At 30.8% G+C, this 25188-nt stretch overlaps 1 protein-coding gene across 1 annotated transcript in view; it reads right to left on the reverse strand.

Annotated features, from left to right (window-relative positions):
* GV1 (nuclear protein GV1) overlaps window positions 1–16680 on the reverse strand; it is a 45978-nt gene extending 29298 nt beyond the window's left edge. Inside the window, exon 1 of the mRNA XM_016049817.4 lies at window positions 16487–16680. The gene's annotated coding sequence lies outside the window, so the exon portion shown is untranslated. The remainder of the gene's footprint in view (window positions 1–16486) is intronic.
* Between the last annotated feature and the right edge of the window lie 8508 nt (window positions 16681–25188).

Genomic DNA, 25188 nt, shown 5'->3' on the forward strand with positions numbered 1-25188 from the left:
TGATTAATTAATGCATGATGTAATCATTATTAATTACATCATCTAATGTGTATATTTACTAATGACTAACATCAAAGGATGCATCGTAATGTATAACACTGGCGAAATTTTTTTTACACATTTTACTAACATTTTTCTTAGATACTTTCATATCGCAGATTTTAAATCTGGAATTGGTTTCTCTTGCAAACCTGCAGTTTTTAATGACATTTTTAGCCAATTTTTTGACGAAATGTACGAGTTTAAAACATTACATATAACAGAGAATTGTGTAAATGTTGTGACAAACTTCTAGGGGAGTTAGGGCATATCATTAGCAGGGATCGATCAAGACAAATTCAGGCCCAAGGCCCACAAAATTTTATGTACCCCTAACAAAATATTTTGAAATTATATTTCTGAAGAGTAGTCCTAACAATAAAAAGAATCTATTGAACTGCATGATTCAAGAGAAACATTCTAAAAAAGTTTGAAAGCAGACAATTGAAGATTACTTTTCTAAGATAAAGTTTGTCCATCTAAATATTAAAGCAAAATATAAAATGTGCGAAAATAAAAATATTTTGGTGACCACATACAAGTGAAATCAGTTATTTTTGGTAAAAGTCACTGATTAGCTGAATTATTTTAAAGATTGAAGCCTTCCATCTACAGCTTTACATATTTGTTAATAATAAGCTTTTAGTTCTTGTTAACATTAATCATTTATTATAAAAGACACTTCTAATATGCATTCTTGTTGCATTTGCTTAAGCCGTTGGAGTAAAAATTGCACCAATTAAAATTCAGCGGTTCTTTCGAATTTGATAAGTGCAATGTTTACATGAGTTTGGTTTTTCACAATATGAAGAAAATTTGAAATAAAAAATGCCTTTTTTGAGAAAAACTGTTTCCTTCAGTATTTAAAAAAAAAAATTAATTTGTGGACTTTTTACTAATTTTTGATGCTTCCCAGAAAGTGTGGGCCTAGGCGATAATCAGGCCCTGATCATTAGGATTAAAATTGCGTAAGAATTCACGCTAGGGATTGTTGTCATGTTCCGCTGGGGCTCTTCTGTATCATGAGCTGTTTTTTCGGGCGTTCCTGAACAGGTCATAATAATGGATGCCCTCCACACCGCTTACGCCGGCATTTGCGAGCAAGGTTCCCTAATTCCTGATGACATTTACGGGCATGGATTCCTAAGCCTGGTGATGTGCCGTGACTCCCCTAGAATTAATGTCACAACTCTTATGGCGACCTTTTGTTACATACTATGTTATATTCTGTTACATATAAGCTTGTAAACTTGTACATTTAGACAAACAAAAACAAAAAAAATACACTAAAAATACCATTTTAAATACAATCTGTAGTTTTAGATGCAAAACTAATTTCAGATTTGAAATCCCTACAACCGAAATAGGCAAGATCAAGTATTTGGATAAATGCAGTAAAATTTGTTCTCTAGTATAATCTTAGCTTTAAGCCTATTAGCGCCTAATTTTATTGAATATTACATTGATTTGGAAAACGTTATTATAAAATAAGTTATAATTTCATTGATATTTAAATTTAGTGGATATTTTCGTACATGAGCTACCTTTAATTTTTTTAAAACTCAATTGAATTGTTGAATTAGAAACTTTATACTGCCTGTACATCTATTAGATCAAAATAAGCATGTTTAGTCAAGATAAAATTAAGAATAAAATCATTGCAAGAATAGTTTTTTATATTTTCGTTAAAAAAAATAAATCTGGCAAGCTCTTTTGATCAAAAGAGGTTAAAGGGGTGCTATATCAAGGGAGACATTTTTCATTACAAATACTGCTTCACCTCCATGATTAATTTAAAATTCAAAGAGAAGAAAATGGAGTTCAGGAAAACCTAGAGTAAGCATTACAAATACTGCTTCACCTCCATGATTAATTTAAAATTCAAAGAGAAGAAAATGGAGTTCAGGAAAACCTAGAGTAAGCATTACAAATACTGCTTCACCTCCATGATTAATTTAAAATTCAAAGAGAAGAAAATGGAGTTCAGGAAAACCTAGAGTAAGCATTACAAATACTGCTTCACCTCCATGATTAATTTAAAATTCAAAGAGAAGAAAATGGAGTTCAGGAAAACCTAGAGTAAGCATTACAAATACTGCTTCACCTCCATGATTAATTTAAAATTCAAAGAGAAGAAAATGGAGTTCAGGAAAACCTAGAGTAAGCATTACAAATACTGCTTCACCTCCATGATTAATTCAAAATTCAAAGAGAAGAAAATGGAGTTCAGGAAAACCTAGAGTAAGCATTACAAATACTGCTTCACCTCCATGATTAATTTAAAATTCAAAGAGAAGAAAATGGAGTTCAGGAAAACCTAGAGTAAGCATTACAAATACTGCTTCACCTCCATGATTAATTTAAAATTCAAAGAGAAGAAAATGGAGTTCAGGAAAACCTAGAGTAAGCATTACAAATACTGCTTCCCCTCCATGATTAATTTAAAAGTCAAAGAGAAGAAAATGGAGTTCAGGAAAACCTAGAGTAAGCATTACAAATACTGCTTCACCTCCATGATTAATTTAAAATTCAAAGAGAAGAAAATGGAGTTCAGGAAAACCTAGAGTAAGCATTACAAATACTGCTTCACCTCCATGATTAATTTAAAATTCAAAGAGAAGAAAATGGAGTTCAGGAAAACCTAGAGTAAGCATTACAAATACTGCTTCACCTCCATGATTAGTTTAAAATTCAAAGAGAAGAAAATGGAGTTCAGGAAAACCTAGAGTAAGCATTACAAATACTGCTTCCCCTCCATGATTAATTTAAAATTCAAAGAGAAGAAAATGGAGTTCAGGAAAACCTAGAGTAAGCATTACAAATACTGCTTCACCTCCATGATTAATTTAAAATTCAAAGAGAAGAAAATGGAGTTCAGGAAAACCTAGAGTAAGCATTACAAATACTGCTTCACCTCCATGATTAATTTAAAATTCAAAGAGAAGAAAATGGAGTTCAGGAAAACCTAGAGTAAGCATTACAAATACTGCTTCCCCTCCATGATTAATTTAAAATTCAAAGAGAAGAAAATGGAGTTCAGGAAAACCTAGAGTAAGCATTACAAATACTGCTTCCCCTCCATGATTAATTTAAAATTCAAAGAGAAGAAAATGGAGTTCAGGAAAACCTAGAGTAAGCATTACAAATACTGCTTCACCTCCATGATTAATTTAAAATTCAAAGAGAAGAAAATGGAGTTCAGGAAAACCTAGAGTAAGCATTACAAATACTGCTTCCCCTCCATGATTAATTTAAAATTCAAAGAGACGAAAATGGAGTTCAGGAAAACCTACAGCAAGCATTACAAATACTGCTTCACCTCCATGATTAATTTAAAATTTAAAGAGAAGAAAATGGAGTTCAGGAAAACCTAGAGTAAGCATTACAAATACTGCTTCACCTCCATGATTAATTAAAAATTCAAAGAGAAGAAAATTGAGTTCAGGAAAACCTAAAGTAAGCATTACAAATACTGCTTCACCTCCATGATTAATTTAAAATTCAAAGAGAAGAAAAAGTGAGTTCAGGAAAACCTAGTGTAAGCCATAAAGTTTCAATTGCAGAAAAAAATTCCGAAACATCAAAATGCAAACAAATCATTACAAGAGAATTTCTCCATTGTGAAAGCCCAGGATATCCTTTCATAATTTGTTTTCATTTTGATATTTTGAAAATTTCTTCTCAGTACTTGAAACTTCATAACTTATTCTTGATTTGTCTGGATTCACCTTTTCTCTACTTTAAATTGCTAATGGCGATGAAAGAGAATTCGTTATTAAAAAAATTTCTCACCCCCCCCTTCTCTCTCTTCCTGCAAAGGGGTTCGTGGTTTTCAGGTAAATGCTGTTTTCTCGACTAGTCGATAGCCTACTGATCCATCTACCGTTTTTCTTTCTTGCTTTCTTATCGTTTTCTTCTTCTTTTTTTTACAGTTAGAGATTAATATTTAAAGAAGTGGTAGGCAAAATTTTATCATGCCGCTAAAGCTACAATGAAAATTCAATTTCTTTTGAGACGTTATACGTATGTCCATATATGTCTTCTGAATCTAGGCGTATATATCTTGGAAATCTTAAATATTGGTAGACCATGTTATGAATTATTTACATTAGTAGTAAAAACGAATGAGCTAATGCTTTGAAAGAGAAAGTGAAACTGAAATAGTTTTAATACCACTTTTGAAATTGTCCTACATTATTTAAAATTAGTATATTTGTAAATTTTGTTTCTCTAAATAACGAAATCCTTTTTTCCCCGATGCGGGAATGCCACGCTCAACTAAAAATGTAAAAAATGGCAGAAACTCAATTCATTTTTGTTCATTTATTATCTCTGCAATTATTCAAACGTAATTACCACTATGACTATTTTTCATATTTAAAACAAAAAGACTCTTTGCTCTCAATCTCAGTAGTAAACTGAATAAAATATGCTTGAAATAGTTGCTAATATTAATATCTTTTTAATAAAAGTATGGATTAGTTTTTCTTTGTCTTTAGTAGCCCTGAGTGGGCAACCCTGCCGATGCAATAGTGTTCACTCGAGCTATATGGAAACAACGAACTTTCTTTAATGCTTCGTAACTCTCCTAATCCTTTTCCCAAATCAAATGCTATATATTAACGAACATAGATACCAAATATTCCGCGTTATAAGCGACAATAACAAACTCGTAAGAGCTTTCACCATTCGAAATTCGCTGAAATTGCCAAACTTTCTTATTGTTTCCGATGCTCTTTTGGAAGATGGAACCTTCCTCCCAGAACAATAGTTAAATTTCAAAACAAAAGGATGGATTAAGGGAGTGTTTCCTTTCCCTTCCACAACTACTCTTTCTACAAGAATAGAATAGGGAAGAAATGAAAAGGATGAGTTAAGGTTGACCTCATTTCAGCTTCGAATGTGTTGGAACGTTGGAAGTAGGGGTGAAGCGCAGGTGGGCGAGACCTTGGTCAGAGTCATTTCTTTTGTTGTCCCATTCTGAAGCAGGAAGAAAACTAGATCGGGTCATAGCCACTAGGTTTAAAAGTGGAAATTTTATTGCAAGTCGGTGAACGTAAAAAATATTTGTCAGCCGAAAACTTGTAGCTGGAAGTTTAAGGACAAGGCCTAAAAATATTAAATGGATCACAATTTTCATGTCAAACTTAAAACCTCAAAATACTTTTTTTCCTCTGCCAAAAGCAATGATAAAATTGACTTAAATCGTTTTCGACAGAATGAGTATAAAACAATTTCAGTTTATGGAGGACGAAATACAATAGAAATCTGAATATCTAAATGTTTAAGTTTTTGTAGAAAATAAACTACAGACTGTAAAAAGAATATCCTACTCATTACCAGAAATGTGTACTAAAGGATTTTTTAATATATTAGCATACCTGCCAATTTTTACGCTTTTCAAAAAGATGTTTCCCTAGTGGTAGGGTAAAGACAATGAAATTAGGATTGTATGTTGGTGTTTCGTATAAATTTAGCCATCAATTAAAAATACTATGAGAATCCTAGCATTTTAATTTTATTGGGCTCCTGGGGGGCAAATCGGCCCCTATCTCATTCATCTGGAATTTTAGCACTATTTTGGTTGAGCATTGAAGTAGGCAGTCAGGGGAGTGACTATAAGAGAACTGAACTGAACATATTACACCAGTTGGGCACTTGGGCCGCGAAGCGGCCCCTATCCTATCCATCGTGAATTATTTAGCATTGTGAGAGTTCCTTGTGGTCAGCAGGCAGTGTAGTAGCTATGAGGGGGATTCAAGCATCTTGCTTGAATAAATAGAAATAATGAAAATAAAACAAAGCAGTTTGCTTTAAACTATGTGTGGCTACAGAACTGAATGCAGGCTATTGGTCGCCGTGGGGAAACGCTTGATAGATCTTTCAATATTATTGAATCTGATGCTATAGGTGGATCTGTGATTAAGAAATTTGTTGAGGCTATTATTTAATTTGATGACTGTGATATGAGGCGTCGAATGTAAAATGAGGGGCTATTGGTCTGAATTTTTTTTTTGTTGTAGTTTTTGAAGTTGAATATTTGGTTGAAGTTAGCTGTGACTATAAGAGAGTTAGCAAGCCTATCATATATGTGTTTCAATTATTCAAATCAAATGTAATGGTAGTCAAAATAATTTTAATCCCAATTTATTTAATGAAGAATAAAATGTGATTCTATAAATTTTGTCACCACTTTAAATATCGGGAAAACCGAAAGAATTGGCAAAGTATGCATTAGTATTCAGTTTTAAATGGGGTAGGGGCCGCTGCGCGGCCTAGGCACCCAGTTTTGTTTAAATAAAGAAAGAAAGTGTTCAGTTTTAAGAAAATTCTCAAATTTCGTGTCGACGATTACCAAAGCTACTAGGCAGATTTTAATGAAATTAAGGTTAAGCTTGGGTTGATTTAATTATCAATAAAAGAGCCATTTGATAGTTTTAATACACTCGCATGATCAAACTCATAACCAGACCTGCCAACTTTTACTCTTTTCGAGGAAGTGTTTCTCTAGCGGAAATGAAAGATTAATTGAAATGCAATTGTAAATAAAATCAACTTTCCACAATTGCTACGACTTACATTTATTTTCGTGTCATCATCATAATTATCAAAATTTATCTGAGCACCTGAGGCCGTTAATGGCCTTTTTCCCTTCCATCTTGAAATTGTATCCTTCAAATGGCTCTATCTGGTAACTGGAATGCAAGTTGAAGTGAAAAGAAAATTAAGTATTTTGTATTTCAGATAAAGTTGCGTCGCTACAAAAATAAGCTGCCATTGGCTTATTTTCGTGTCTATATCTGGCTTGTATACATATAAGATTGATTTATTTGCATTTAGTTACAGTCAAAATCACATGAAATAAAATTTTTAAATCCTGGAATTAGAAAGAAATTTATAGGATTCATTACCACTTTAAAAATAAAACTGAAATACTACGACCCCGGAGACTGATGGATAAAACTGTAATCACGAAATCGAACAAGAAAAAGGATGTACTCATAGCTGTTGAATCCCGATTTTCGCAGGTTTTATTTTTTAAAGTTCTAGCAAAAAATGTAAATTAACCAGCATTTTTCTCGAATATTTAAAAAAGTAACTAATGTTATGCTTTATTATTTGATTTTTAACCCCTCGGGATCTGATCAGGGGTAAGCTAATCCCTGTAACTTAAGTGTTGAGAGCAACCCGGCACGAGTGGTAATTACCAGGATGGCCGGGTCTCTACTTTAACAGAGCCACACTTACTTACACATATACACACATCCTCACATTCCTTTAACTCGCCCCCCTTTTGTATGTATACCCAAACTGTAAATACTGTAAATATTCATTAGTGCTTGTCATTCATTAGTCATTGTTCTTTAATTTTACCTTTTTTTTCGTGTACTTTTTTATTACTTGTAATTTTGTTACTACTTAATAATGGCAAAGAGCCATTTTTTCTTTTTTCTCTCACGAACTCCATTTTGCTCCCCAAACTTTATTTTTGCCATGTATGTTTCTTAGTCTAGTTTCAGGATGAATCGGAAAAGGGTCGTAAGGCCTCAGACTCCCAGTTCCACTACAACGAACGAATGAGCTATTTGATTTTCGATGACATGGATTTGATATTCAATGATTTGTTCACCATGACATACAAGTATAAACGATTTAAAGAAATATATGAGACGTAATAACAGTGCTGTACTACAATTTATAAGCTGTGGACAATTTTTTTAAAAAATAATTTCTCATTACCTTAACTTTCATTGCACGGTGTGCAAAACACAAAACGCACCACTCTGAACAACTTTTGATCTAGTGATCAAGCAATGGTTCAAATGGGTGACCTCAAATATGCTAATTAATTCGTGCAGACGATATTTTAAGTAACGAAACCAGACCCTAAAGCGAACTTTCTTTGAATAAACCTTAATTCTTAGAACCCCTTATATTTAGAGGATCAGAAATCCGTATCCGTCGACAAAAAAAAAAAAAAAAAAAAAAAAAAAAAAAAAAAAAAAAGCTATGTTTATTTTCAGAGAAAGTTTATTTTTGTATTTGATTTCGTAACTTGAATGCACTAATCGTCCTCGCCAATTAATTATCATATTTGAGGTAATCCCTCTGACCCATTAAGATTGAATCCTATAACGTGAAAGAAGATCCGATCATTAGATCAAAAGTTATTCAGGCTGATCGGTTTTTTATTTTGCGCAATGTACTTTAACTTTGAATATTGTTAGAATTTACCATTTCCTTATAGGTAACTATATAAATACTGTGTCAGGAACGTTACAGTTCAAGGTAAAATCTAATAAAAATCTATAATGGTAACGAAAAAATGATAAACTTAGATAATTTAATACATTTGCGACCGTCAATATACGTAATTACGTTCTCAAGATGTCTTTTATTACGTTATACGATCTCAAGGCTCGTAAAATTTTAAATTTAGGATCTATTTGGGTATTACAAAATTATTTCAAAAATTTATTTGCAATCGTATATTTACTTCCTTCAAATTGAAAATACTTTGACAGAACCACCAAAACCTCCCATGGTTAGCCCGATGACAAAGGGATTCTAACCCATCATGCGTCTACCACTGAGGATATTTTTATGTCAGCACTGTGGTTGGTGCGAGTCGGGAGCAATTGGTATCAACCAGTCTCCGCTGGGATTTGAACCCGGGTCATCTCATTGGAATGCGGACGCTCTATACCCTGAGCCACCACTACTCGTCCAGTTACATTGGTATCTTAAGGGGATGACATTAACTTACTACCACTTCAAAATTCGTGGGAACCCTGTTAATATTCTCAATAGCCCCACCATTGTAAGCCTCGCGAAGTTTCTTGTTTTCATATGAACCGCTCAGTTGAATAATATCAGTCGGAACCGGTGACATTTTCACACACGTCCACAAGCGCATCGAAACCGTTAATCTCTTTATTTATCTTTTTTTTCAAAGATAGCCTGAGCGTTAGTGATATATTAAATTGAATGCCCTAATGATCACGACACGGAAATGGTACGCAGATCATCTTATTGCCAAAATCTGTTTACAAACTTTGATATGGAATAGCAGATTATATTTCTACTTAAAAAAAGAAGAAAAAAAAAGGAAATCACATATCTTTATTCTTTTTCAGTTTCAAAAGTTGAATATTAGTAACAAATAGTTGTAAACTCATTGACCGAAACAGTCATTTGTGCCAATAATTGTTCTTTATACCCATTGTTGATACTCATTTTGTAGTAAACGGTACGGTTGTGGGGAAACTAAAAAAAGTCTGTTGGCCGGATCCAACAAAAGATTCGCATGAGATGATTTTTTACTAATGGCCAAATAAAGGGAAGAAAAAAATAAAAACATCAATCTAACTCAATGTACTGACATTAAAGAAAATGTTTAAGTTGAAAATGGCGCTAAATAGAATCATGCTTTTCAACCAAATTACCCCTTATTTTACGGCTAATGTATCGTTTGGTATCTTCGAAAAGTTAATCGACGGATGATAAACATTTGGGGGTATGTGCACAGAATTACTTTACCTTCTAAGAAGTTTTTTCTCGTAAAAGAAAATTTCAATTTTCAGTCCCGACTTATTGTTCGAAAATTCCATTATATCATCTTGGTCATCACTTCGTTGCTCAGGTGAAAGGAAAATGGAAAAGAAATGATATTTTCAATGATAATCAAAGGTGAAAGTAACAGGATGTAAGATTTGAAAGGTGAAAAAGTTCGACGATCTTTATTTATGCATTTATTCATTGATCTGAATTTTACCACAAGTTCTTTCAACAATAAAAATGCGCATGATTCGTTACTTTACAGGTTTTTAAAATGAGTTTATCTCAAGAAAAATATGATGGTGATTTTTACTTTGCATTTTTCATTGTAAAACCAGATTCTATTGACGCCGGAAAGATACGCTTTTGCGTTTTCGGAATGTAAGCAATTTTGCAAGAATTCGGTTTTCTTTTCTTTCATTTTTTTTAAACGCTGCCCCACTGCCCCAAAATGAATCATATTTTAAAATATGCCTATAAAGTTTTATTTATTTTTAGGTAATTGCGAAATCACTTGATTAAATACTTTATTGGCTTAAAAAATATAGAAATGGAAATCAAGCGCTTAAAAATAGACATCCCTTCCCAAAACTTGCTAGACGTGATGATTAGAAGCAAAAGCGATTTGAATTATAAAACGCAAAGTTGCTGATGAAAAATAGAAAAAAAGATAACGACATTCGTTCCTCACTACCTCTGCATAGCGCATGGAAATACATTTTGCCCTGATTTGTCCCTCTCAGCCAGAATGGTTTTTCTTATTTTGTTGCGCATCTTCATTTCCCATTTTCGTTTTATATTTTAAATCATTGTTGTTTTTTCTCATTCAGCTATTTAAACATCTTGAATTTTTTTATTTCCATGTGCACATTTTTCCAGTCAATGAATTTTTTTAACCATGAAATATCTTACCACGTCAGTTTCTTGGGATTATTTATTTTATTCAAGAAATCCTTCCAATTTGTATTGCATTCGTTACATATCCTTCTATGTTAACTTGTTTAAGCCAATCTTCATTATACAACCTGAGATACCTGCCACTGTATGAAGTAGCAGTGGGATTTGACAATTGAATTATAATTGTAGGCAGAAATTATAAAATTATTTTTTATTTTGATAGAACCCAAGCACACGATCATCTGATGAAAAGAAAAATCTGATCTGAAAAAAAAAAGGATCTAGATCTATTTACCCAGAGTTATAAAAATATTCTAGTAATTAACATAATAAATTGCAATTTTTTATCGTAAAATTACCACCCCTTCTTAAATTTCTTCAGGTTGTGCATGAACCCTGGTAATAAAATCATATTTCCAAAAACATGAAACTTTATAATACGGTAATAAATTAGCAAATATCGCACAAAAAGGCTAGAGATTTTTTTTCCATTTACTTTTTAATAAGATTTCATCCAAGAGAAAAGGTCCATCAATCTCACCATAGCATGTTATTAGTGTTACAATATTATACTTGTGCTCAGTTTATTTAACACTAATCAGCCACAACTAATCCATCTATTATGGTAATTCACAAATTAACCAAGGCTGACTAATTTTCCAAAAAAAAAAAAAACTAAACTCAGTGGCACGACAGCCCATAGAGGGCCAAGGCCTACTGTGCCCATCTCAGTTTTCTTGACCTTGGGCTCTGGGGTACAGGAGCAGATGTTCTGGTCAGATGGTCAGCCGAACGCGGAACCCCCAGTGTTTAGTTCCCAAGCATGCTTGGTACTCATTTATCGAGCCACTGAAGGGATGAATGGCTGAGTCAACCTTGCCCGGCCCGAGGATCGAACCAGGGACCTGTGGCACGACAGCGCGAAGCACTACCGCTCAGCCACCGGGCGTCTGACTAATTTTCAGAAAATGTAAATTCCTAATTGTAGGAACATTAACGTTCTACTTTTTTTTGGGGGGGGGGAGGAGAAAACTATTCGTGATTACCATTATACATATTATTCGCCATATATATATATATATATATATATATATATATATATATATATATATATATATATATATATATATATATATATATATATATATATATATATATATATATATATATGTATGTATGCTGAAAAAATATATAATAGAATACTCTTATTACCAGTGCTTCGGAAAATTTACAGCTCAGTAGTCAACATAAACTAATGATCCACCTATCGTGATAAGAGACTAATTAACCTAAACTAAATGATAAACCTATCTCCGAAAATATTCTATGCAATCTCAGTAGAGAAAAATTAGACTTTTTCTCCATCCTAACTACCATTGTTGCTTTTTATATTCTTGGATCAATGATTCTTCCTTTTAAATGATAAAGGCACATTGCTTCTGAAAATAGTGTTCGATTTCCGTTAATAATTCTAAAAATAATACCATTTTATTGCTTCCAAAAACAAAATGCGTGATAGCCAGCTTCGAGACCATAGTATCTCATCAGTCTACCTTCTGGTTTTCTTTGTCTGACTCTCCAACTCAAGAGAGATGATTGGAATCAACTTTCTACAAATGAACTGATTATTTTAATCGGTTCCAATTAAGTCTGGTGGCGGTAATTTGCTTTACGACAGAGACTGCTCGTCTGTGAACTTTTGTTTTAGACATCATGTTATCGAATGTTGATAGCGCTAGTCATTCTTAGAATGGCTAGCATGGAGTAATTTAAACAGCAACATGAATATTAAATATTATTGTTTTAGGTCGTCACTCTTTGTGTAAGTTAGAAGTGATTACTAATTAGCTATTAAGTTTGCGTAGAGTGCTCAGAGTAGACAGATTATTTGTTAGCTCATTCCCAGACGAAAGGGCATACATTTAACAATTTGTAGTGCTTACAAAACTGTCTTTAAGCAAATAGACGGATGTTAAATTTTTTTAAAGAAAGTAGATATTTCATATTATCAGCTATCAACTTTACAAAAAAGAAGAAAGAAAAAAAAACATCGCAGTCTAAGGATTCCTCGTTATAGACAGACATATTTGATAATAATGTAAAGAAAAAAAATTGTAGGTAATTTGCTCTGAATCTAATTTAATAATTTCTAGTGCTGACTACTCATTTAGCTTTAAGAGACATTGCAACCCTTTAATTTCAGTTCAAAGTAATCATTTATATTATTAATATATTTTAATAAATGCACAAATGTCTTGTTTTTCAAGATGACATGAAAAAATTTGCGAAATTAGTTTTTGTTCTTTTGAGAAAAAATTTGACCCTTATTAGTGTAATTAATTACAATGTAATCAGGTATTAATCACTGTGTAGTTAGCTTTGTAAAAGAAAAGAATTGAAAAGTCTTAAATTTTCCGATTTACATTCTGACCACTCATTAGAGGTTTTTATCAGATATAGCACTACACATTGTAGAAATGAAAATACATAAATACATTAAAAAGATTGTAGTTTTAACAAATCTCTTCTGAAACAAGAATAAATTAATGCGTTACTAGATTTCGTGATTTTTGATATCCTTACATTTAGATGAAAATATTTATACATATCGTTTTAATAAGTGTCAACGAACTATCAATGATTCGAATCAGTAATGCATTGTTAGTAGAAATCATCACGCTATTGATAAAGATACACGAACACTTTGTCGCACATTTTTAAGATACTTTACACGTTATTCTCCCATCAACAAACTATAAATAAATGCTACAATGTAGAAATTTGTTTTAAAGAACAGCCATGAATATTCTCTAAAGTAGAAAAATTGAAGCGAATTTCCCTTTGTTATCATATAGACCATGCAAGATATCCGTGTATAGTTTTAAATAGGTTAAAAATCTGCATTTGTAATTAAACAATAAATTTGTAAAAATGGTTTAGTATCAAGAAAATATACGCTTGTTTAACTTACACCAGAATTGCTACGATCAGGATAACTTTTTTAAGTTGTAGCAAAACTAAAAAAAAAATATATTTATATATGTAGATGAATTTAAATATTTCGTATCCAGCAAAAAAAATCTGTTACTGTGTAAGACGAGTGCAAAAAAGACTTCGGGTAGTTTTTGTAAGAAGGTTTTTATTTAGTTTTTTCTTATAATTTACTTTCTTATTATTTACGTTTTTTCTTATAATTACTTAATTTACATTCACAATAATTCCTGATAAATTATAATAAAATATGAATATGAATTCACAGCCAATGATCTATTATTAAATTTTGAACAATCACTCCTTGAGTTTTATAAATCTTTTGCGTACAATAATAAAACATAAATTTTTACATAAATATATTATATTACAACCGTCGTTGAATAGCCGACCAAATTTTGGGTTTACGACTACCAATGTTGAAGTTCGTAGTCTTGTAATTTTGAACCGAAACCAGAAGACAAGGGAGCTCCTGGATCAAGTATTGGGAAAAATTTGCCTTCGAGGAGGACTTTTTGATGAAACTAACCCGAATTTCCGTTACATAGAGAGGAAAACCTCGAAAATCTCCAACGGATAGCTTAACGGCAAGGGAACTCTAACCCATGATCCGTCTGCCACTAAAGATATTTTACTTCAGCACTGTAGTCAGTGTAATCCGGGTGCGAAATTCGAATCGACCAATCAGCGCTGGGATTCGGACCCGGTTCACCTCATTGAAACGCGAGAGCTCTATTCTTTCAGCCTTTTACGGCTCTTTTATTTATATAATCGTTTTTAAATATGATTGCTTTTTATATCGTAATTCATTCGAATTCGAATATAATTACTTTTTAATCGTAATTCGTAATATCCTCTGAAATGAAATTGTACATCCGAGATATAAGCAGTCAAAGATTTTAGTCACGTTCGGAAACAATTAATTAGTTTTGGTAAAAATAAATTAAAAAACAAAAAATGCAAATGTTGACACATAAAGAGATATGAGGATTTAACATGTGATGCAGATCTGCATTACTGCTTAGTTCACGATGAGCAAAAATAAGGGCTGTAATGGAGTCCTTTGTCAGCATGTAACAACTTCCCACACTTTATGTCCATCTTTCATACTATATATGTTGCTGTTATCATTTTAATCATTTCCCCTATCTATTATCCTTTCAAATCATTTTAATCGAGACTCATTCAAATCATTTTAATCGAAATCGCGAAGTTCAAACATTCGGCTGCCACTTTCACGTTTAGAATAAATATTACGGACTCTAATAATCTGCTATTTATGTTTTCATCGGGAAAAAAAAAAAAAAAAAGACCTATAGGCATATAAAATTTTTATTGCTTTGTTTATTGTAAACATTAAATTTTTTTTTTTACTATTCTATAAAAAATAATTCCTTTTCAAATGAAAGAAATTAAACATCATTAAAATTAAGCTATTAATAAACATTTAAGCTGGAATGGAAAAGGAAATTATAAAAATAAAAGCAAAAGAACAGAGGCAGAAGTAGAAAACAATGCATTCCAAAAGCGATCAAACCTCAAACAATAATATGAAGTGTTTAAATAAATTACAAAGATAATTGCTGAAACAACAGTAGTAATTTTAATCAATATAAAACATAAATATTGAATCTACATTGAAAATAACCACTGCCTCCCATTTGAGAACAAAAAAATAAATTATGTCAATAAATTAATTAATCTTTTCAAAACAACACAGGTGATAAAAATAAAATGCAATTTAATTATCAAAATAAAAAGGAATTGTGTAAATAAATGAAGGGGACGATCATCACTTTTAAATACATTTTTCACATTGATAGCTTTCTCATCTCTCTCATTGCACTTGGAAATTAGTTTTTCGCATTTCTACTAACACAAGGCAGGATAAATTATTTGGATATCATAAGTATATTATCACCAATCTCTTGTATTGGTTTATAATTTAGTTAAAACACATCAATGCTTGTTGCTATGATGTTAAAACTGAGTTTACGAAAAAAACTAGTACGTAGTGCATGTTAAAACTAAGCTGATATTTTCTTAATGTGGATTTATGTGGATTAATATATAATATTTTTGGGGTGTAATATTTTCTTAATATTGTTGGGGAGTAACAATAGTTCTCAAAATTTTAGGAATTTATTACGTCTACTAAATATTGACAAAATAATAAATTTTTATTTAATTTTTTAGCTTATTTGTAACTTAACTAAATTTAAATCAATTATGATTTATGAATTTATTTTTATTTTCGTATGAAATACTTAGGGGACTTTTTGAACTATTTAATTATTGAGTAAGACTAACTGCGACCCGGGCTAACGAAACTCATGATTATACTAGAGGTAACAAACTTGTTCCTGAAAAAAATAATACTTGTAAAGCACTTGCACCATCTTTTTTTCTTCAAAAAAATAAGTAAAATTTAATAAATAAATTAATTAATAAGTAATAATAAAACTGTCCCAATAAAAACACTTAGAGTAGAAATGGGTTTGCTTTTCCAACATTAAAGGGTTAAGATTAAATTTCTACGCTATCATAAAATCCCTTGTGGATTACTATATAATCCTTTTGCTTGACGATATTCAAGAAAATTTTTTTTATAATTTAGCTATCAACTCAACATTTTATATATTAAAGAAAAAGAAAAAAAATATTTTTAAATTTTTTAATCACGTATTTGAATCCTTTAATTTTTTCAAATGTTCGATCGATGTTCGAAATGTTCGAAGCGAGAGAGATATCCAATTTTCTTTTTTACCGCAGACTTAATAAAAGATTTTCTTTAAAAAATTACAATTCCTGCAATATGAATAGAAATAACCTTTTATATTCTCAAACAGTTCGAGTTCGAAATTCCATTCTTAGAACCGCTGTAGGTCACACACCGGTGAGGCCCGCTAACTTCCAGCAGGCCATCCGATCCAGGAAGTAAAAAACCGAAAGAACTCTCACAGAAATTCCCACTGCAAATTTAAATGGTAGTTTCACTTACCTGTTTACGAATTATAGTATTCCTTTTGGCTTTGAACACCTAACTCATATTGAAAACATGTAGTAAGTTTAACGCCAACAACTGAAATAATCCAAGGTGTTTATCACAACTTAACATTCTTTATTAAAACACATCGAGAAGAACCACAAAGGTGGACAGAAACCTGTTGGATACTCAGGCGGGCTTATGAAACTAGTTTGCTCTTGTTGTTCGTTTACCGCGTGGACAGGTAAGGAAAGGGAATAAAAAGGATAATACAAGTTATAGATATTCCCCAAAAAAATCCCTACATTTTTCAGGGTTAGGAATTGGGGATGAAGAGAAAAAGCGCAGGTGATAATTTTCTTTCTTTCTTTTTTTTCTTCTTCCCTTTCCTTTCCTTTTATTTTATTTATTTATTTTTACGATTTTTTTTTAGCTGTGTCGTAAAGCTGGGTAGAGATATTAAAATTAATTTTATTGAATGTAAATAATGTTATTTTAATCACTTGTTTTGCCCAATATTTTGTTTACAGTTTTTTGATTGTTTATATTTTTGTCATAAAATAAATTAACACCATTAACTCAGGAATTTTCCTGAAAGAAGTACTTTTAATTTGAGTAAAATGTGAAAAATTATAGCAAAATTACTTCATACATCGCAAAAGATTATTTCTTATTGAAATAACATTGGTCATTACTGCAGTAAAAATGTTTAGTATTTGTTTGTTGAAAGATGGTAATAGTTGAAAGATGGTAATTTGCTGAAAAAGTAAACTGAGAGCTAAATTATTAGGTGAATGATTGAAAGAATTTCCTTGAGAACTAAATGTAAGTTTTCAATTTAAAATTTTTTTTTAGTTCCACCATTTAAACACTTTTTTCCTACTAGGAGAGATTCACAGATCTTGTAGTACATCCCAGGTAAGAAATACTAAAGTGAATTAAAAGAAAGTAGCTAACTCTGCAGTTCCACCATTTAAACACGTTTTTCCAGGTATGAGAGATTCACAGATTTTGTAGAAATTCTCAGATATTTATATACTGAATTGAACAAAAAGAAAGTAGTTAATTCCACAGTTCCACTATTTAAATATAATTTTCCAAGTATGGGAGATTCACAGGTTTTGTAGTAATTCTCAAGTATAAATATATTGAAGTGGACTAAGAGAAAGCAACTGATTCCAGAGTTCCACCATTTAAACAAATTTTTTTTCAAGTATGAGCGATTCTCAGTTTTTTAGTAATTAACAGGTATTTATATAGGAGAGTGAACTTAAAGGAGAACAGCTGATTCCAGAAATCAGAGTCTCATAGATTTCGTAGGTTGTTTAAAAATACTGATGTAAATAAGGGGAAAGCAGTTTATTCCAGATTTGAAAGATTCTAAGATTTTGTAATACACTAATGAAAAAAAAAAATGAAAAAACTAATGTACGCAAAGTATAATTTTGTCGTCGTTTTTTATTTTTATTATTATTTTTTTTTATGAATTTTTCAACTTAATGTTAGAGTATGGCAATAAGTTAAATAATAAAATTAATAAAAATTGAATTTGAAGTCATAAATTAAATTCCTAGGTTAAGATATCGGGCTTCTCCAAGTTAGTTATTACTAGAGCCCGGATTTTGATGACCTAAAAAATCTCATTTAATGCAAAAAATGCTCTAAAAATGCGAAAATTGCGCTAAAAATGCCTTATGACATGACTTAAATAAAGTAAAAATACTGAACTAAAACAATATTTTACTCTTTAAAATTATTATGAGTCATTTCAAAAAATATAAAGCAACGCAATACTTGTTCTACGTTCATTAAAGTTTGAAAAATATGTTTTATATCCTAAAATAACAACAAAAAAAGGAAAATATATTGACTCCAAAATATTTTCATTTTGTATAGAAACTTTAATGAATATAACAACTTCCCTCTCATAATATTACTAAATATCAGAATTACATTGGATTATTAAATGTCTTTTGATATTTTGAAATGTAAACGAGCGTCTCTTGTCTGAAAGTAAATTTTTATACCTGGAGAAGCTTCTTTCAACGTCTACTGATGTTATTGGTGCTTACTTGAAAAAGACGGTCTCACTTACTGACAATTCTTCTTCAATTTGAAAAGATGTTGCTTCACCTGTTAATATTCTAGAGATTTTCTTCATTGTTTGAAAGCCAGTGTAATAATAAAAATTGATAAAAAATAATACAAATTGGAAAAAATTAACAGAAAACTTAAAAAATGCCTTAAAATGCAAAATACGCCCCAAAGTTTTTTTTTTAAAAAATGCCCTATAAATCTAAAAAAAATGCTCTAAAGGACAAAAAATGTCCAAAAATGCAAATGTCATCAAAATCCGGGCCTTAGTTATTACTTACCGTTTTTATCCTTTTTCTGTAATGTCGGTCACCTGTCCTTACTTTCTCTTAAAACACTTACCATAGAATAATGAATCGCTGATTACGTTTGTTAGATTTCTAATAAATTAATATCTTGAGAGAAAATTTCAATTTAAATAACCATTCAACATAGATTTACTAGGTAGATAATGACATCTATTAATATTGAAATCCATTTTTAAGATGTATTTATTTTTTAATAATACATGAGTAAATGGAAAATTCTCCATTTACAGTAAACTCATAACATTGTTATTGTATTATTGTCGGATTTCGTCGTAGAACTTATTGTTTGTTTAAATAGGTCACCATCTAAAAGCTACGAAAACAGCTTTTATTTTAGTATTGTTTTAATAGGAATTGTTAAAAGTAACATATTTTTTAAGAAACTGTTTGGCAAGCCAGTGCTGTTATAGTCGTGACACATAATGTTGAATATCATTATCGAAAAACATATCGAAGGAAATTTTAATTTTAGCATTTCAGACAATTTACTGAAATTTGCGTGATTAATAGCACAAAAACTGAAAAAGACATAAATAAACAATATTCTTTATACATAAAATTACAGCATGATGTGAATTAAAAACGTGGATGCATTATTAAAATTATTTAAAATAAATTTAATAATTTGAAAAATTAGTTGTAAAATATTTTATTTTAATGACACCGTTTATTGAGAGAAATGGTATATTCTTTAATGAGGAAGAAATGGATTATTTACTGAATTTGAAAATAATATTATATTAAAAGAGCTCTCTGAAGAATGTTAAAAGTGTAGAAACTCAGCGACTTTAATATTTTTATTTTTATTTTCTCACTACCAGTACCAAATAGAGATATTATATGTGATAAGTGAAAAAATTGACACTTAGCTCCAAATTTTTATCTTGAACACAAATGAATGAGCTAAAGCCATTAAATTGGCTGGTACTCAGGTAAGCATCTTATATAGGTATAGGCGGCTACGAGTAGTAAAAATTCTACTTGAATTCTTTTTTTTCTCCTCATTAATTGTTGTGTTGACAAACTATTATTGTAGATTATTTTGTAACCCGGAATATTTAATTATATAACTTATTAGATTCGAAAATAGAGCAGAGAAGAAATTTATTTTAACCTTTTCGAAAAAAAAAATTCTGAAGAGGAATATTTTTCGAATACCTTTCTGGTGCTGAAAAAAACTAATCTATATAAATTTTTTAGTTGAGTAATACATAATTCTACAACAATACACTGTGTATTACATAATACTACAATACAGATTGTAGTATTATGACGTAACAACTTTAAAATAAAAAGCTTAAAAAAATCATATAATTTAACCCCTTCGGGACGGGTGATTCATAAAAGCATTCGCACGAAATCGGAATCAGGATGTAAATAAATAAGAAACGGTAGCTTAAATGTAGGCGTTGCTAATTTGACAGACTTACTTTGCTTTTACTTTAATTATTGTTAGTTAAATCATATATATAATCATTGTTAGTTCAAAGTATAACTAAATAATTTTATTTTGAACTAGAGTAATGGTGAATTAAATAAATCAAACAATTATAACCCCGCCCACAAATAAACTGTTAAAGAACTTTTTTGGTTACCAGTTTTATCTTTTTACCCTGATTGATACGGCTTAATGCTGGCACGTATTTGTGACAGTCGGCGCGAAAGGGTTAAATCAATGGCATTGCCTACTTACTCTAAATTTTATATCTTTATTAGCTTTTTGCTTTTTAATTATTACCACTTAAAATGATTATTTATTCAATATAATATTCTATTAGAAACTTCAGTTGAAAAGGCTACAATGCTCCTCCATAATTCTCTCCTCCTCTAAGCATGCATTATAATCTTTTTCTAGGAGAAAAGCATGCCGTCAAAAGAAATAAGCTTGGTATTTTTCAAAATATTCAGTATAAAACCGCGGTTATAAAGGGTACTCTACGGATATATAGAAGCATATATATAAACAGGTTTCGTACAAAAAAGTTATAACAAAATTTTTAAAAAAATAAGTTGCATTTTTGTAAGTTAGTATTTAACACAATAGGTAATATTTCCAAATAAATTAATTTAATTGATAAATGTTATTTATCTAATTTTTAAGTGAAAACTAATAAAAAGAAATTCAGGACTATTTTATAGAAATTTTGACACCACCTTTTGGTATTTCGATTTGACAGTACGATCCCTGAAAATGTATCAAAAATTCTCTAAGTGGAAATAGAAAAAAAAAAACTTTTTTTTTTAAAAAAAAAAAAGAAAGTATTTAATTTTATTTTTTATAGTAGTATACTTTTATTTGACATATTTGATATTTAGTTTCATTAAAATAATTTTAACTCTAATATTTAGTCTACGCCGAATCTATTTTATAATTAATAAATACTGTTTAAATTTTACTATTTCTTTTAAAACAGAGAATTCTTGTTATAAAATAGTATTTTTCCTTCCTAAAAAGATACAAAGAAAATCTTAAAAGAAGAAGAAAAAAAACCTACTGTCCTATAATATTGTATTTTAGTTAGACAACAAAAAATCTTTAAAGAAACAAAATTGTCCTTATATGTTGCAGTAACATATTAAAATATGTTGCGCTCCTAAATTTTCAATTTTTTTTTTCAAATACTGGGAAAAAAAGACCATATTTTCTAAATTTTTGCACATTTTTTTTCATATACTGGGAATATATTGCTCTCATTAAATTTCAATAAATTTTTTTTTCAAATACTGGGAAAAAAAGACCATATTTTCTAAATTTTTACGTATTTTTCCTTTTATGGAAAAAGCCCTTTTTAATTTTTTTTCTAATGAAATCGGTCATATTCTCAGTTTCAGTAATTAATATAAGATAAATCTCTACTGCTCATAAGCAATTATTCTAGAATGTTTTCACTGTATTCTCGAAACTTAAAAAACTAGCAAATAAAATATAAATGAAATTTTATTTATTGTGTATGATGCTTTCTAAAATCTAAATTTTTCAGTTTTCATTAAAATACTACCATTTTTTGAAGCAGATTAAATATTTAATTTTATTTGATGAACTATAGAAAACCTATAATTTTTGCAAATGTTTTAAATTTATATAAATATATAAATATATATATATATATATATATATATATATATATATATATATATATATATATATATATATATATATATATATATATATATATATATATATATATATATATATATATATATATATATATATATATATATATATATATATATATATATATATATATATATATATATATATATATATATATATATATATATACACTGGTTATCATAAATTAAGGAAAAATCACAAAAATAGCGATAACTCTTTCAAAAGTAAGCCAAACCGTGCAAAATTTGCATATGTTGTCCACTAAGAGTAGCTGAGTAAAATTGCAATATGCAAATTAGTGGCGCTGCACTCGGCTTACGTCATCTGCCTGGAGCATAAAAGTCCAAGTTTGAGAGAAAGCACACAAATTTTACTGTGATTGCGACATTGAAAATCTGAGATAGCCAATTCGTAATAATGACCTCTAGGCATCATTTGCCTGAAGAACTACGATGGAGAGCCATCGGGAGACTAGAGGCAGGGCAGAGTCAATCAGAAGTGGCCAGATGGCTAAATGTGAGTCCATCTGTGGTTCATAGACTTTGGAGGCAATTTCAAACCACAGATTCGGCATCTAGGAGGTTCAGTCAAGGACGGCCAACTGTTACGACCAGTGCCGATGACCGATATTTGACATTAAGTGCACGCAGGAATAGAACCGCTACTCCGACACATCTTAGATCCTCTCTTGCTGCAGCCACCGGAAGGTTGGTGTCAACGTCAACTGTGCGCAGAAGGCTCCACGAAGGTGGTCTGTATGCGAGACGACCAGCCATTTGCGTGCCGCTCACATCACGCCATAGGAGAGACCGTTTGCAGTGGGCCCGACAACATGTCCACTGGACGTCAGATCAATGGAGGCCTGTTCTCTTTACGGATGAGTCCAGGTTTAGTCTAGAAAGTGACAGTAGACGTTATTTGATATGGAGAGAACCTGGGACCCGTTATCATCCATCAAACATCCGTGAAAGAGATGCATACGGAAGAGGCAGTGTCTGTGTTTGGGGAGGCATATCCTTAGGAGGGCGCACATACCTCCATGTCTTTCCAAGGGGAACCGTGAATGCTCAGGTTTATCGAGACAACATCCTTGATGCTTATGTGCGCCCATATGCCGGGGCAATTGGTGATTGCTTCCTGTTACAGGACGATAATGCAAGACCACACAGAGCTCGCATTGTTGATGATTATCTTCAACAGGAAACAATTACTCGCATGGAGTGGCCAGCTCGATCCCCGGACTTGAATCCTATCGAGCACGTTTGGGATGCTCTAGGGAGGCGTGTATCTGCCATCAATCCGCCCCCTCAGACCCTTGCCACGCTTGCAACTGCTTTACAAGAGCAATGGCTCTCACTTCCTATTGAACTGATAGACCGCATAATTGAAAGCATCACACATCGCTGTTTGTGCTGTATTGCTTCTAGAGGCAATCATATTCCATATTAAAGGTACTTTTTCTATTGCAAACCGATACTTCCAATTTGTTTATTTTATACATGTGCTAATTTCTATACTACTATTAATGTCTGATAATTTCTTTTTATGTTGTTTAATACCTTACTATGTGTTGTATATTGTGGGTAAGTTTCATAAAATTCCATGTGTAATTTCTTGAGTTATCGCGATTTTTGTGAATTTTCCTTAATTTATGATAACCAGTGTATATATATATATAGATGTAAATACCAATTTAAATAAGTGTTTTAAGTCATAACTTAAATTAGTGATTTAAATCACTACAATTCTGGAATATAAATAACACTCTGAATACAGAAACGTTTAATGTAAATGTCTTAAAAATACGCTTAAAAGGATATTCTACTAGAGTAAAAGAACTATTCATTCAGCAAAACGTTTTACATTCATAATCACAATTTACAGTAAGATGATGTGAAAAAAATAAATAAAATAATATAAACTATATACATTTGTATAAACAAAAAGTCGAAATATATTCACTTAGTATTAATCCCTAAATAATAATAGAAGTAATATCCTTTGTTCTCAAATTTGAAGAGGAACAAAGTACCGGAAATTCTTATTAACATTACAGATTCTTTTTGTGTTTTCAGCTTCTCTGTTACATCTCTGCAAACGATTAGCTTCAATGCACAAGGCTCCGCTCCAGCGATAAAAATCTAACAGCTGATGCAATAGAGACCAAGTCGGCAACAAGAGAGTTCATTATTTTTCTCCTGCAAAGAAAACGATAGTTTTTCCTGTCTCATTAGACTAATTACGCCTTAAGCAGTAAATTATGTGGTGTTTTAAGGATGTGCAGAAACTGATACAGCCTCAATTATACTTCGGCTATGGTATTAAACAGTTCAGAAGATTATGAAAAATTGTTAGCTAAGTTTTTACGATTAAATAGTTAAATGTTACTGTGATAATTAATAAAATGCAGGTTAGCATCTCTGGCATTTAAATGTTACTCTATCAACTAGTGAAATGCAAGTTGACATCTCTGTAAATCCAATGTTGTTTGCAGAGTGAAACTCGTCATACACTTATTTACGTTATGAATACGTTATACGTCAATAATAAAGAGATGGCAAAAATATTTTGCTATCAGTTTATTTCAGAAAAATGATTATATATTGATAGGGTAAAAAAACAAAACAAAAAGAAGTATAACTATAGGTATGCAGGGTTCGTATGGTCTTAAAAAATTTTAAAAAGTGGTAGCTGGACCGAAGTTGCGTTCTCTCTACATGGACTTTAGAATAATTTACATTAGTGGTGTGGAAAATATCATTTTTAATGAAATTTAAGAATCAAATTATCATACATTTAAGCATAAACATAGCAACCACTAGAAGAAATTTTTCCAAAACGCGCAGAAAGTTGGCAGCCTTGTACCGTAATTTGTCGAAATAATGAAAGAAATATTAGGGAAACTGACTGACTGATACATTTAAATCAGAGTACCTAACCCATAGGGTTAATTTCTCCTTCATCTACTTTGATAATAATTAAGAGTTGGAAGAAGGGAGGAATTATTGCTATTAAGTGATAAGGTGAGAAAGTTGGAAAATATAATAATGTAATTCTTTTTTTTAATTAAAGTGGTAGCAAAACTCTACATATTTAACTTTAAACGAATTTTTATTTATTTATATTTTTGATAAAATCCAATTCACAGGGTTTTTCTTTCATCTCTCCCTTTATCAAAAAAATTTTTGTCAATCATTTAT

Source organism: Parasteatoda tepidariorum, chromosome 10 (genome assembly GCF_982258835.1).
Source record: "Parasteatoda tepidariorum strain Cologne lab strain chromosome 10, Ptep-v5.0, whole genome shotgun sequence".
NCBI classification, from domain to species: Eukaryota; Metazoa; Arthropoda; class Arachnida; order Araneae; family Theridiidae; genus Parasteatoda; species Parasteatoda tepidariorum.